This window comes from Rhea pennata, chromosome 2 (genome assembly GCF_028389875.1).
Source record: "Rhea pennata isolate bPtePen1 chromosome 2, bPtePen1.pri, whole genome shotgun sequence".
NCBI lineage: Eukaryota > Metazoa > Chordata > Aves > Rheiformes > Rheidae > Rhea > Rhea pennata.
The window spans coordinates 133,802,952-133,818,780 of NC_084664.1; the positions used below are offsets into that span (position 1 = coordinate 133,802,952).

At 40.1% G+C, this 15,829-nt stretch overlaps 1 pseudogene; it reads right to left on the reverse strand.

Annotated features, from left to right (window-relative positions):
• LOC134136628 (chloride channel protein D-like) overlaps positions 1–15,829 on the reverse strand; it is a 77,896-nt pseudogene that overhangs the window by 33,561 nt on the left and 28,506 nt on the right.

Sequence of the window (15,829 nt, forward strand, 5' to 3'; positions counted from 1 at the left end):
GGGAATCACTCCAAAATAAAAGACAGACTAGAAAACCGGATAGACAGACTCTCACAGCATCACGTTCAAGTGCAGAATCAGTCAAAGAAAAAACAAATGAGAAAACTGTCTACGGGGAAAATACATGAGAAGAGAAGTCATGACTAGGCACCTTTCTGTAGGATTCTGACTTAAGTTTCAAGGATGCTCAGAAGTGATGAGGAAACTGAGATAAGAAAATATGTACAGAGACTTTTTTTCATTTTTTTAAGCTCCCTTGTTTTAATTTGTACAGTTCAGTGCTAGACAGTAATAGGAGCTTGGCTTGGAATACTCGCAAAGACTACATCTTCAGCTCATAATTTCCTTCAAAAGCCTTTTAAGAGGCAAATTATAAGTCCAGAGTCCCCTCGAGTCATTTCAGGGTTTGGGGATGCCTAAACTACAAGACAGACTAATCCTGGAGAGATCTGATGGGGTTGAATCATGAGGCTTCACTTCTTTGAGTGGATAACAAGGCAATGGAGCATCCAAGAAATGCACCAAAGAGATCAGCCAAGGGCCAGTGCCACAGCCTAATGTCTAAGATGACTTTGTCTAAAATGTGGCAGCCTGTAACGTGTCCAGCTATAAAATCTTTACCAAATTGTAATACTATCATTTTTGCTTTATTTAGAAGAGTATCAGTATATCCCATGACTGAAAGTTTAGAAACTTTCTTTAATGATTCTGAAGAGGAAAGAAAGGAGTGGGAGGGAAATGAGATTTTACACATAAACATACACACACACACACACACTCATATATACACATACATACATATATTCTGTGTATACATACACACACACACATATATATATATAAAATCCTATACATATATTCATCCTTCAAGCAAACAGGACCTCACTCTGAACTAGGAAAGTAGCTATAATTCTTACCACAGACTTGTCATCTAATCAGAATACCAAGGGAAACTTTATGGCTTCTTCCCTTCTGTTTTATCTGCCATGCTTCATATAGAAGACATCCATAATATCACAGATTGTTTTTATTTCCTCCTACTACATTGCTGGCTCTTTCTCCCCTCTTGTCAAATACCGCTAGATTATACCCAGCATCCAGTATGTCTACTAAAAGCTTTCAGATAGAGCTACTTTTGGAAGAAAGTTATAAAGCATGGACAAAACAAGTCACCAATATCTTTATTCTTCTGAAGAGCTATCTGAAGATGAGAGATTCTCCAGTAGAACATAATACTGGAAGAAATGTCAACTGGAGGGTCCTACAAATAGCTTTGGTCGTGGAGGTATACTATCCAAATATGCCTTAGACGAAAGAAAAAATATTTCTGTAGTCAATAAATAAATTCACTTTTCTGTCTATTTCTCCACAACATTACCTACTTCACTCCCAGAAAATTTAAAGAATAAGCATTATAGAAAATTATTTTATAGAAGATAGTAGTATTGTTCTCACTACCTATATATGATAAAAAACAGGGAAATAAAATTTTTTGCTCTTACAGCACTTAAATTTAGGGGATTTAGGGGATAAATTTGTTCATAGGTGTCAATTTCTGGTCATAAATGCCCACTAACAGATGGAAATTTCAGATAAATAGCTCTCACACTGGAAGTTTCACAGTACAGGTTGAACGAATCTTACCCAATTTTAAAACACGTTAGTCTATTCCAAGCTATTCATTTAGTCTCTCTCTACAGTCAATGGAGGCACTTTCAGAATACAACTGACTAGAAGATACCTTAAATTGCCGTTCTTGGATGAGAGGAATCACTGTCTGAAGATGTACGTCTTACTCTTACAAAGGAAATCTAGACTAGTCATCGAGGATCTGGAAAAGGCAAATTTCACCATAAAGGACTCAACAAACACCTTTGTGGATCTTGTGCTCTATAGCCTCTGCTCTCAAGCAAGCCACAGAAAATTACAGGGTCTGAGAAAACCTCTGCTAGATTTCCCATGAGACCAGTTGCACTAGTAACACCATCTTACTGGACAATTCAGGTGTTTTAGAGCACTTACCATTCTCAGAAATCCGGTGGCAGCGGTAAATCAGATTCTATTGTAAATTCTAAGAGACAGACAAGTCTTTTGTTTCACTTGTACAGTAGGTTGAGCTGTGGGATCTTTGTTCCTGTAGGGTCTCCTTGTCTTTCAGAGCTCCAGGTTGCAGAGGACCCACACAGTCTGAGTGCAGAACGTAACGCAGAAAGCTTAAACACCAGCAGCATAAGAGGTCTCACCATTTTTTCCTGTGACGAACAAAAGACTTCACGTTCAAGTAGGGAATGTACTTCAGCTTCAGGAGGGAACTGTATAAGGATGCATTTAACAAGTCACCAGCAGCCTTGGCCGCCATGACAGCTAGCATTATCAGTAGCAAGACAGGACATCATTTGTGATCTCCACCTAAGGAGAAAAGAGAAAAAAAGAGTTTCCATTTTTCTCATATACTTGGAGGTAATGGCAAAGGTTGCATAGGATTACCTAATTCTTTCATGGAAGGGTTAAAGTTAGGGGGGACAGGAAGTAATTCAGTCATCCTCACTGCTGAAAATAGAAGGGAGCTCCCCCTCCTTTCCCAGGGTTAGGTAATCAATCAACACTTCCACCAAAGTGCCTTGGCTGATGCAGTGACAGCTCCCCCTCCCGTTTCTAGCAGCTTTAAGCACTGCACTTACATTAAAACACATCTGATTCCTGTATTTCAGGTGGCTTGTGATAATTCTGCAGTATCAAATAAGAGTAAGTAGAGATGGAGTAGCCAGATTGTTTTAAATAGCTTGGCACTGTGACAAATATCAAAAAAATGCAAACAAATCCAAATATTTTTCTTTCTTGCTGAGCTCAGGAGATACAAAATTGTTTTCCCATACTACTGCTTCCTGACAGAACAAGCTTCTTGTACAAACACCATCTTGAAGGATGCCAGAAAAGGGAACAAGAAGCTTCAACAGAAGTCCAGCTAAGGAGATTAGCCAGCAGGATCATCACACAGTTAAACTGAACAATGTTCAGCAGTACAAGACATGGTAAAAATATTCCTTTCCCCGTAATCATGAATCTGACTGTTACACTGCAACATGTATGTATGCAGACTATGGTATCTCACTTAAAACATCCTTAGCTAAGGGTACTTGCACTTTCTTCCTACATAGTGAGGGAATGGTCACATGACTTGCGAAGTATTTAGTGTGTTTTAAAGATTTATCCCCTTTCAGCTACTGGTTCTCACCATTGCACTTGAGGCACCATACTGCTAGTTCACTACAACACAAAGGTAAACGGGGTTCACTTGATTTACTACTGCAGATGTTAAACAGCTATGGTGCGGTAGCTGAACAAAGCACACCAATATAATTGTCCTGGAGCAAAGGATTCAAAGTGAATCATCATACACAAGGGAGAGAGTAATGTGAATGCACTTAATACAGTTTATGCCCAGCTCATAAGCAAGTCAAATATTTTTCTTGGTGAAAGTGACTGCACAGAAATATTCTTTGTAATACTACTATTTATCCAAACTATTATCTCCACTTCCCATTATTTCCCCTACTATTGCATCCTATAAAAAAGGGGATATACATTAGTAATTATCCTGGGATTAAATGTGCAAACTTTCTTCCTAAAACTGAGAGGTTTTTGCCAAGAAACTTTTTTCCAATTTAGATAAAGTGAATTACAGCATGATATTACCATTTAATGGACCTCATTAATTAGAGATTGTTAAGTACTCCAAGAAGCCGTATTCAAAGAATGCCAATAAACACATTTCTGCCTGATAAGCTGTAGTACAGCATCCGGGGTTTATACTTTCACTCTGGTTCCATCTCACTTCTGTGTTCTTAATGATAACATCAAGGATGATTTAAAGCATATCCCAACAAGGAACTCATATGGTATAAGTTCAACCTTGCATGACAGGGTCATGCAACTGTCCTTTCTGCTTGGACATAGCTAAGGATTTCTAATAACTCCACAGCATTCTTTGAATGTCTTTTTAAACCTAGTATTTGACTGTTTTATTTAAACACCAATAACATGTCAGTTGAAAGGCAAACAGCAACTGTGGGATTTTAAGAATTGCTTCATCGTATCTGCCACAACTCGTTCACACAGATGGAGGCTCCTTTACTGTGGATTCCTTTAAAGGTTATTTTTAAAGAATCTTGCTTATGGGAGTTCTTTTGGAATAAACCAAGCATAAAAAATTAATATAAAAATACTCTAAAAAGCCAGAAAGACACTCTAAATCTCTAACTTTTAAAACTTTTTAATGGAAAACACTCTCAAGTGATTGCTTTAATCCATACAGAAACAATCTCCCCCCCAAACACAGTGAGATCTTGTTCATTCAGTCGTCTATATAACATCACTACTGTTCCAAAATTCAGTAGAAACCCCCTGAATATGAAAAAGAACTGATTAAAGACTTGAGAATTCAAGCCATATGCCTCTCTATTCTTCCAGCTGTAGGAAGCTAACTGTCCAGCAAAATAGACATCTGCCAAAACTGATGAAAGAATAGGCTATAGTGAAGGCCAGGCCAAGGAAAAGGCAAAAACAGGCAGACTAAAGGAGGCAGCAAGCTGAGGTTGTTGCCTACTTTATCAAGCGCACAAGGGCTGGTGCCACAGGAGCAGCTGGCACATGGTGGGCAGCAGCACTGTCTGCTCATCTCAGAAGCAGCAGCAGCAGCTGTGGTCCTCCCCAGAACAGCAAGAACCAGAAGTCTGGCCTTTCCAGAGCTCTCCCTTCTTGCTTTTCATCCCATTTTCTCCCTTCTCCCTGCTTTGTCCTCTAGCAGGAACAGCCAAGCTGGCCTGGCCATCTCCTGCTCATTTATTTTCCCAAACATTCAGCAGTTTTGCATCTGCTGTTGAAAAACTCCAAGCCTTGTACCTATTCTGCCACAGCTGCAGGGCTCCTGCGTCTTGTGATCTGAGGGAACGGTTCTTCACTACAATGCAGCACCGAACATTTGCAAAGCAAATGCTTGCAGCAAGAGCCTCTGGGTTCAGTACCAGACTTTACACCCTGTAAGAGCTAGTGCTTGCTGAGCAGCAATACTGTTTATCTTTGGCAAGCTAGTATGGTTGGGGTTATTAAAGAAAGACGTGTTAAAAGCATTTAAAGCAATACCTTATATATAGGTGTGTGTGTGTGTATACTATACATACATATAAAATATATTAATATAGGCATATATTTTATATGTTATATATGTATATATAGGTATTATATATTTTATATGTGTACATATATAATAAATAATACATTAATATATACGTGTGTGTGTGTGTGTGTGTGTATACATATATATATATATATAAAAATATATAAAGTGAAGCTTTGGCCAAAATAGAGCTTTTCCAGATTCTAAGCATAGAAGGGAACTAGAGAGTCAACTTTTGTGATACAAAATTTTCTTGAAAACAGGCAATACTAAAGTAAAAACATAAGACAAAGCTGCAGACAACTTAGAATTCAGTGATATTTTTGAAGTATGAACATGGAAAACAGACAAGATAATTTAAATTTTTTCAAAAAAAAACTTTGCATGAAAATTTAACCTATTATGTGGACTTAAGTTAAAGTATAGACTAATTATAGATTAAATTACTTGTGACACTCTGCCTAAAGCAAAGGTTTTATGAAAAATGGACTTGATTCCACATACAAGAATTTGCAGAGCTAAGGAAAACATCATTTCCTACTTACTGGGGGTTTTCAAGTTGCAAGAGAATATTTATTAGCAAGAGAAGCATACTTAGTACAAGAACTAACTCCAGAGACCAACTCTGATTCCAAATGTTGGGGAAGGGAATCACAACAAAGAAAGAATCACACACAAAAGGTGCGGTTGCTCCTATAGTAAGAGGGAGATACAGAGATAATCCTGCTGCTTTTAGTACAGAAGGGAAAAAAAGATTTCATCAAAATCTAATAAAAACCTACAGCTAAAAACTAAGTGCACTTGTGATAAGGATGATTGCAATGCAGAAGCAAAGTCCTCCCTAGTATATCTTGACAAAAATTAAGTTTACAAAAATTGTCCTATACTGAAGTGATCTTATATAACTCTACGCACACACACAAAAACATGCATATGTACACACATGCGCATATATATATATATGTGCACTTCCTAATGCTTTACTAGTATTCCCTGTTTAGAGGAGGGCCATCTGCTCCTTGCCAAGCATGAAAGTGCAGAGCCTCAGCACTCATCCACCCGAGGAAGTCGGTGCGCAATGAGTTTGGGTGTGAATTTACAGCACATTGGCTATTCTGCACATCAGTACTCTGCCCATTAGGGTACTCTTGGCACATAGTGAGTGAAAAACAACATACTTCACTTTCCAAAAGGAGCCAGTTAACTCGCACAAAAACGCTCTCAAAGCTAACTCACACAAAAACACTTTTAGTAGGTACCAGAAGCATCCACCCAGGGAATTAGTGCCAAGTGACTAGCACACTGTAAATTAACGCTGGAGCTCCCTGCATACAAGTTCTCCCAGCAGACAGGTCCTTATAAGTCCAGAACTACAGCCAAGCAAGCTCAGCCCCAGCCCCGCACCATTAGGAGCCCATGTGGTCCAGTGGTGGAAGATTATACAGCCTCTCCTGTAAAAATATCTATCTGTTCAAGATAATGCCAAAAGAAGAAAGGAATAAAATATATAGGGTATGACAAAGAGAGAGAAAGAGAGAAAATAAAGGTGATACAAGCAAAGAAAGGAAGGGGGAAGTTGAGGGCAGGCACCAAACACCTACGACTTTTCAGTCATTAAACATGATGTTTCATTTGTTGATATTCATTCCAAACCTGCATTTTAGGGGCTGCGTTTTAGGATGCAATTTAGTTTCTGTGTATATTGCCAAATTTTTCCCTTTTGATCTTATGGGTGCAGCAGGCTGTGCCAAAAAGTTCTTTGCCTAGGGCACCAGTCTATCCAGAGCCAGCAGCGCTAATAAATGCTGGAAGCACTCAGCACTGACACTTCATACATCAGCAGCCAGCTAAATTACACCCATTTTTTCCCAATACTCTCTCTATATGCAAAATACCATTTACACACACACACACACCACAATTAATTTATTAGCAGAGTTATGTGAACCTTTGTACCTATCTGCTTTGTCACCGGAGGCACTTTTCAACAACCCCCACAGTCCTGAGTTTTTCAGGCCTCCACATCATTATAATCTATTAGCCACGTTCATATGTTAGCTCTGTTTTATTATATAACACATAATTATGCATTTCATTAACAGCATCACCAGCCATGGTACATCAAAGAGAGAAGGGCAGCTGCCCAGGAAATTCAAAAAGATGCAGTTTACTTAAAGCTCACTGTTAAAAACCCTCCCCCACTTTTCAATCAGATTGCCATTAACATGTTTCAAAGGTTTTATTCCTGCTCAGAGAACACACTCCTAACAACCTCATTAGAGGCAAGGCTGCTGACACTGCGAATATTCCCTGAACTACTGCTATTTCCAATAACGTAAAGAAAAAGATCATTAGCCAGCTACCTGGTGAAAATCAGTTTTCTTTCTCCTAGTGAAAAATCACTTAGCAAAAGAGCTCTTTTGCTATTTACAGCCTTAAATAACAAATGCAGAAGAGAGAGTCTATCCCCCAAAAAATAATTAAATAATTTTTAAAAAAACTGAGCAAACAAACAAAATCTACTTCCCTCCCATGATATAAAGACCATTGTCCTTGATAGATGCAATTTCTCCAAAAGAAATATTTTGCCATTTTCCATAAGTTTACACACACCTATTGAAAGATCTGGAGTTAGGAAACATATTTGGAAAAAAAACAAGCAGCTGTTGGACAAAGGTTCAAGACAGTATGTCTGAAAGTCAGAAAAAAAGGGGAGAGGGGCAGCAGAGCATGAAGTTCCCAAGACTGCCAGCCAAAACTCATAGTTTCAGAGTTAAGGCACATAACACCAGCACTGAACATGATTTCCTAGTCTCCAGGCCAGCAGATTTTATGGAGGAATACACACTTTCCCAGGAAAACACCTTTCATGTCTTACAAATATAGCCAGAACTTCCCCCATTTGAAATTTATGCTAGTATTAGTTAAACACACCAAGAAAAAAAAAGTCATTCACAGTCAACAGAACATTTCCAAAGGGTGGAGAGCTTGTAGCCAGCAGAAAACTTTTGATCATTTGTTCCTTGCTCAGGAGCAAATGCCAACAAGGTTGTAAACTGATCACTTGACATATAGAAAGGGAGGAGAGCACAATTCCCTTTTCACAGCATTGAAAGTTATTCATACAGCTTCCTTTAGAATAGGTGTCTGTGGAAATAATGACTCCCAGGATTAAGTTATGCTTATTATCACAGCCATTTCTTAAAGAACATAGATTTGCATTTGAATTTCTTTAGTCTCTGGATTACGATCTGCTGGCACTTAGTAACCTAAACCTATGTGTTGAAACACTTGAGTCATTTTTGTTCCCACCTAATAACATCCTTACAGAGCTGTGAATTGAAATGCCATTATCATTGTCAGTCTTCCACTATTTTCATCTGGGATTATGCCAAAAGAGGCACCTTCCCAAAAGTATTGATCCAGCTGAATACTGCCTCCCTGAACTTGCATTAATCTCTCTCTTTAAAGCTAAGTGAAAAATATTCCTCTCCTGTGCACTTCACCTTTAGAGTAATCCATTACAATCCTAGGACTATATCCGTTAACTCTACTTGCTTTACTTTATCTCCTTATCACTCATCACCATCACAGTTGGAAATTTTTGGAGAAGTGGGATGCTGCAATACGGTAAACATAAATCTCTTAAAAAAGACATAATTGTACTGCTAGCCCTGAAAAATTACGCATTCAAGTTCCTCACACTGCTGAAACTGATTATTTCTTAAAGCCTCAGGCCCACAAAGCTGTGCATCATGCTCTACAAAGGGAGGCACACCCAGAGCAGGTTCCCTGCGAGGACTTCCTGCCAGATCCCACGTGCCAGGAGAATTGCACAATTCACGAGATTCTTCCTTGTACTCGTAACCTTCTTCCAGAGCTCAACTCACGCTAACTATTCCAGGCCATCAATACAAGTAGGCAGCCTCTCGAACCCTCGAGCTTAATTACTTTCGAGGAAGAACACAAAGAAATATCGTAGCACATGGTTTTTCATTTATTTGGTTTGTTTGTTTCTTTCTTTCTTTTAAGGAAAATAGCTCTAATTAATCACACTCATGTACCAGCATTCATATCGGCTCTTAATTTGCTTTAGTTCATAACGTTCAGTAAGATATAGTTCCCATTTTCTGTGACAGGGACTTAAATATTTCTGTGAGTTTTTCCTGAAGCCAATCAGCATTTTCTTGATGATTTCCTTATTAAAAAGTAATTTTTTCTAATTCCAAGACCTAGTACAGCAGTAGATTTCACAAAAGGACATATAAATATCCAGCACAGCTAAGTAATCTCTGGAAACATATCAAAGTCCTTGGAGTGTCAATCCTTGGGAACTTAGTTGAAAGATGCTACACAAAGCGGAAACTTGTGATTTCTTGTTTCAGCCCCTCAAGGCCTACAAATACACCTGTTTTGACAGGTTGTGGCAACGGATGCAATGATATAGGAAATAGTATAGGTGATAGCAGAGCCTTTTGCCAAGATCCCCTGGAAAGAACTGTGATTTTTTGTAATCTGGCTCTTTACCTTAGGTATGTAGTAGACATCAAACCCTGAAAGGAGCTTTCAAAGCCATCTACATTTGTACCTTAGAAAGGTAACACCTTTGCATCAGGCGAACCTACCATGAATAAATGCACCATTTTGTATGCACATTGCTGAATATACCTAAACATTCAGCAGGCTCACGTACTAAAACTATTCAAAACAAGCACTGTACTGTAGAGTAACTCAGCTAACCCACAGTACTGCAGAAGTTTTTAAATTATTATTTGTGAGCCTTTTTTTAAATACAAAAGACAACTGGAATAAGCTTCTGCCAAACGTAAGCAATGCTAAAGCTACCAGCTCCTGAATGCCAAAATCATAACGGTCCCAGCATCCTTGGTCTAGAAACGGCTTGGAGAGGAAAAAGCCTCATGATTTCGGAGGGCTGCAAAGCAGACCGTGGATTTGTGGATCCCTCTGCACTGTTTCATAAATGCTCCATGCCACAGGCCACAAAATTCACTGCGACTTTATCTTTGGGAAGAAATGCCAGAACAGAGCATTCAGAAGAGCTTGTTATTCCCAAAACCAGCACAGGTATTCACTGAGCCTCCAGTTTCTTAAGGAAGTACATTAGGAAATCTGAGGTCCTGAAAGCTTTCCTCATCTCCTTCTCCAAGGGAAAACAATTTCACTTACTTCATTTGGCAGACAGATACTGCCAAAAGACGTGCACTGCTCTTTTCCTAGTTGGAGCAAATTCAATAGAAAACAGTAGGACTTAGATATATCTAAGTTTGTTGTTTATACGTTGTTGCTCCAATTTGGGGATTTTTAGGGATTTATTACATTATTTGGGGATTAATTTATTTATTTGGAAATTCATTTGAATAAAACTAAAGTCAGTACAATACTACTGTGCATCTCCCCTTCTCTATAAAATGGTGACATCCTTTACAAACAGATCCTGGAATAACTTTTAAAATACCGTTCAAACACACTGTGTTCCTCCTGACAGGTGGTGTAAGCACAGTGAACACTTACTGTATTACCAATACCTAGAGACTTGGAGATTTTGAAAAACTGCTTTGACTAGGGTTTAAACCTACACTCTTCATTAAAAAAAAAAAAAAAAAAAAAAAGAGAGAGAGAGAGAAAGAGAGATGAGTAACAGAAAATTAGAAAATTAGGTCCTGTCAAAACAACTTCTGTGAACCATCTCAGGTGTAATCAAAAATGTTAAGTGAGTCCTGAAGTATTTAAGTGTGATAAGCTGATGCATTTTCAGTTGTCCCATGCGACAGGACAAGAGGCAATGGGCAGAAACTGAAGCACAGGAAGTTCTGCCTGAACGTGAGGGGGAATTTCTTCCCTGTGAGAGTGACGGAGCACCAGAGCAGGTTGCCCAGAGAGGTTGTGGAGTCTCCTTCTGTGGAGATCTTCAAGGCCTGCCTGGATGCAACTCTGCCCAACATACCCTTGGTGACCCTGCTTGAGCAGGGAGGTTGGACTAGATGATCTCCAGAGGTCCCTTCCAACCTTACTGATTCTATGAGTCTATGATTAGAGAGTATAGCACCAAGAAAAACTTGCTCAATGAGTTTCTAAATAAATGAGCACTTCATCTGCCTGCCACAGGAGTGGCTCTTCCTACAGGCAGCTGTGCTGCTTATTGCTCTCTCTCCAGAGCCTAGAGCAACGTTGGTCCCAGGAGCCTAATTTCCCTTTAACGCCCTTCCATCCTGAGCAAGCCAGAGGAAGGAACGATTAGAGTTCACTTAAGGTCTGTGCTGTCAAAGCGCACCATGAGGATGTATTAATTTTTTTTTTAAAGTCTTTTCATCCCTTTGTCTGCTCCCTCTCAAGTGTTAGATGCACTCTACCAAGCATGGAGGAGGGTGGGAAAAAGCAAGGCACGAGCCTTCCTTTCATGCTTTCCCTGACAGTGGCCAGTAGCAGATGCCTAACAAAGAGCGGATGATGGGATTAGTGGTACAACCAGCCTAATCCGATGCTGATAAATAGCCTAATCTGAGGCAGCCACTCTCAGGGCTCTCCACGGTTGTGCACCAGGCTCTGCTGCTTTCGTCTAGCTCACCTGCCACTACAGTGGTCACAAGTGGACAACAGTCTGGGAGGTCACTGCCAATTTTGAATTTTTTAGGGAAGCGAGTAAACAGCTCAGATATGCCTCGGCACGCTTGTCTGCGACATGTCCATCAGGCACCCAAGAGACTTTCCATCTTCATATTTTCCTATTTTTAAATGAAAAAAAGGGCTGTCTTTAGGACAGGTCCCCCAGCCACGGTTTTTGCCTCTTTCACACAGCGCACCTACTTGTCCACGCGCTTTCACAGCTTCCCCTCGGTGCCCGCCTTGCTGCCGACACGGCGCGCTTTCCCCCAGGACCCCCCGCCACCAGCCGGTGCCTCTCAGGCCCAGCCTTATTCTGCTTCAGAAAGCCCAAGCAAAACATTGGAACTACAACAACGAACTAGAGTTCGCCCACTCCAGAGGAGGACGTGCTCCTCTTCCTGGACCTATGGTAGGAGCCTGTTTCCCACCGATAGACCTTGCTCAGCTGAGCAGCTGCTGGGTTGTATAATCACTTGATCCTGTTTCAGCTGGGTCCAATAATCGAACAGGGACTTTTGGCCCCAAGCCACCATTCATCAGAGCACCCGGCTACATGAGGTTTTTAATTTCAGATGATAATAAACCCCTCAGGCTGGAGGGGGGGGGGGGCGGGAAAGAGAGAAAGAGCGAAAGATAGGCTTATTGTGGCAGCTTTTGTCACAAAGATAAATCGTTTTCTCCGAATTTAGAAAAAATACTTTTAAAAACCTTCAGAATGTTGCCAAAGTTAAAAATAAGACAAAACTGACTGGTTTCAAATGCTTTTTATGACAACCTAACTGCAAAATGTCTTTAAATTGGAAACAAATTAAATTTGGCAAAGAATTAGTACATAAAACAGCCCAATTGCATTTTGTAATTCGAAAAAAAAGAACAGATAAGATAATGTGAATTAAAAATAACTTCTGCACATTAAATTCTCATGCACTTTCATTAAGGTTTGTATTACATGTCCCAAATGTACAATTATATGTTGTAATACACTAGATCACTTTATTTATAAAATACCTTTTAAGCTACTGTAAATTAGAGCCAGAAAAGTCACTATACAAAAATGTTATCTTCTCACATTACAACTTCATTTCCGATATGTGTATTTAGGATGGAGACACAGTCTCAGTTTCAGTATTTCAGATGCACAACTGAACTTCCTAAAAGTTCAAAGGCAATTGAATCCATCTATAATTTAGTTTTCTTCTCCGTTTCCCTACAAGCTCAGATTTTTTAGGGAACGTTCCCGTGGCTTGACAAATTGTCTATCTTCCCTATAGAGCAGCATTTCTTAGGTCAAATCCCAAAAAGCTTTGATTTAGCATGCTGTTGTGGTGTCTCAGGAGCATTTCAGCTTGGCTATGGGTCCTCCTCTCAGATTAACCTCCGTGCATTTCCCCTCTCCTGGAAGATGCTACAAGTCTGTCTAGTGTTTCACGGGAATTTTTTCAATTCTGAGGAGAAATGCTAACACGAAACACTAAAGCTCACAGTGTGACATCTTCAGATTTTTTCTTCGCTATTTTTGGTTTTCAGATGGCTGGGTTTTTGTTGAAAAGTCCAAAGTTTTTACAAGAAAAAAATCCCAAAACCTGATTTTCAGTCAAAAATAGAATAGATATTACATCACCATTCTTCTCCTCCAATAACCTCACTCTAATCAGTTGGATCACATGGTTGCCTGTGTTATAATTTCACACTGAGTCTATAAAACAAGCTGTGCCTGTCATGTCTCCTGTGAGTGCCCACAGCTGATGCTCTGCTTAAATTTCGCGTAGAAGGCCTTCAGCTTCCTGAGAGTTCCTCTCTCAAAGCAAGTGACAAGGGTAGCCACAGAATTTGCAACACCACCTCCTGCCTATAAGTTGAGGTGGCACATTTAGTCTAAATTAGAAGTACTGAAGAAATATGGAGAGAGGGGAGGGGTTAGGCTTTAACTGCTACTACCTGCAGACGCAGTTATTTTATAGCACTTATTGAAGCTGACCTGTAACACTGCTGATAAGCACGTCAGAAGTACGTATTACGACTGCGCTGTCCATCTGGGGGTGGCTACGTGATCCGGATGTCACATAGAACAACGTTGCCTTACAGCCATGCACTTTTTTATGTGTAAATGCTCTGCCAGCATGCCTTGATGTAGGCATCAGAGCAGAGTGACCGAACAAACCTCGTGTGTGACCCTTCATACTGCCTTATAAACCAGGTGATTGCACATACAGCTTAGTATTTCTGTCATGTTACAGAAAGAGACAGACACCAACAAATAATTTTAGATAACGCACTGATCCACCATCAGATGGTCAGTTTAGTTCAGAACCAACATACTACTGCTCATCATGCAAGGCACTCATTGACTGCAGCCTCACCCTCCACTAGCAAGAGAATAAGGATAAAGACAGTACCCACAAGGATTTAATCCTCTACACAGATTTTTCTGTGATCTAATTACCTTCCCCTTCCAAATCCTAAGGAATACTTTATTTTCTTCTTTATTGCGCATCCATCAAAAGTCTGATATTTCAGTGCTTCACATTCAGAGGAGGGCTTTGAGTCCTACCCTATTCAGAGTTAACTGCATTCGCCCATCCATCAGAAAAGTTTTCTTAGAGAAGTTAGGCCAACAGAACTGATAAAATGCTTTAATTCTGTTTGAACAGAACAAGCAGGAAAGGGGAGCGAGTCGGGGCTATTGCATGCGAACAGAGAGGAAGCTAACTCAGGGTCAAAGGATCCAGATTGGTATAAATCAAGCTTCTTTATTTCCACTGGCCACGGAACAGCTTGCACACAGAGGCATCGTCGGTACTGAACCAGAAGATGAATTCTGTGCTAGCCCAGCGCTATGCTTCCTCTGTAATGCTTGCAAGACACTGAAATTGAGAGGTAAAAACATGAAAGGAATGATAAAAATACAGACTGCCCCTGAAACAACAGGGCGTTGTAGCAGGATGCTGTTCCTCTTCCCCCCTCTAGAACATCCTGAGGCCACCAAACTCAGGACACACGACACTCGTAAAGCGTCAGAGACAGGAGGCTGTGGGAAGGCAAGTCCTACGGGCAGTCCTCCAGCCAGCCAAGGAAAAAGTCACCACACGCACTGTCTGCCACAAAGAGCTGAGCAGGAGGGTCAAGTGTCAACATGGGGGGTAGAAAAAGGCAGCCAAGAGAGAAGAGGTGGGCAGATGCCTGTGAGGTCTGCCATGAGAAGAAAAGAAAGCATTTTACAAACCTGTTCACTGCAAGTCCCATATTCTTAACTGTTTCCAAATGGAAGGCTGTGTGAAAAGCCAAAGCAAACACACTCAATTCTTTTTGAACTCATCAGACAATATAGGAAAAATATGTGCATTTTATGGTTTGAGGGCACAACCTTTTAATTATGTTTTTGCATTGTCATGTCCAAGACCTTTTTTCTCCTCAAAAAATTAATATTTCCTCAAGCAATGAAGCTATTTATCTTGGATGAACATGAATTGAAACACAATCTCCCTCTACAGAAAGAGGCGCAGAAGAGTTATGACACCTAGGGGAATTCAGAACACATTGCAATATAGTCCCAAACATTTTTCTAGTGCTTTTTCCACCAATATTCGTACAGCTCTCTTAATAGCTTCCAGCTATTGTTTTGCCTGTGCTGTACAAGCATGCTCTGGGAGGCACTTGCTAAAACCAAACCAAAACAAAACCCCCAAGTGCAGATAACGGGTAAGGCAGGGAGAAATGGAAGCAAATGAAATGTAGGCATTTTCTGCCTATTACATCTGAATGAAATATAGTTCTGTCAAGCAGGACAAGCAAGTGTTCTGGCTCATAATAGCTTCTCACTTCCCTGCAGTGAAGAACAGTCTCATAGCCACAAAGCTAAGATGTCAATCACCTGCTTTTGCCACCAAGGATTTATATTCGCAGCAAAATCTTAAAATAACAGTTTGCAAATGATGTTTAAATTGAAACGTATTGAGCCATTGCAAGAAAATATAGGCCTGCTGTTGGAAGAGATACTATGGTTAATGGTAATTGGAGCTTTCAGAAAAC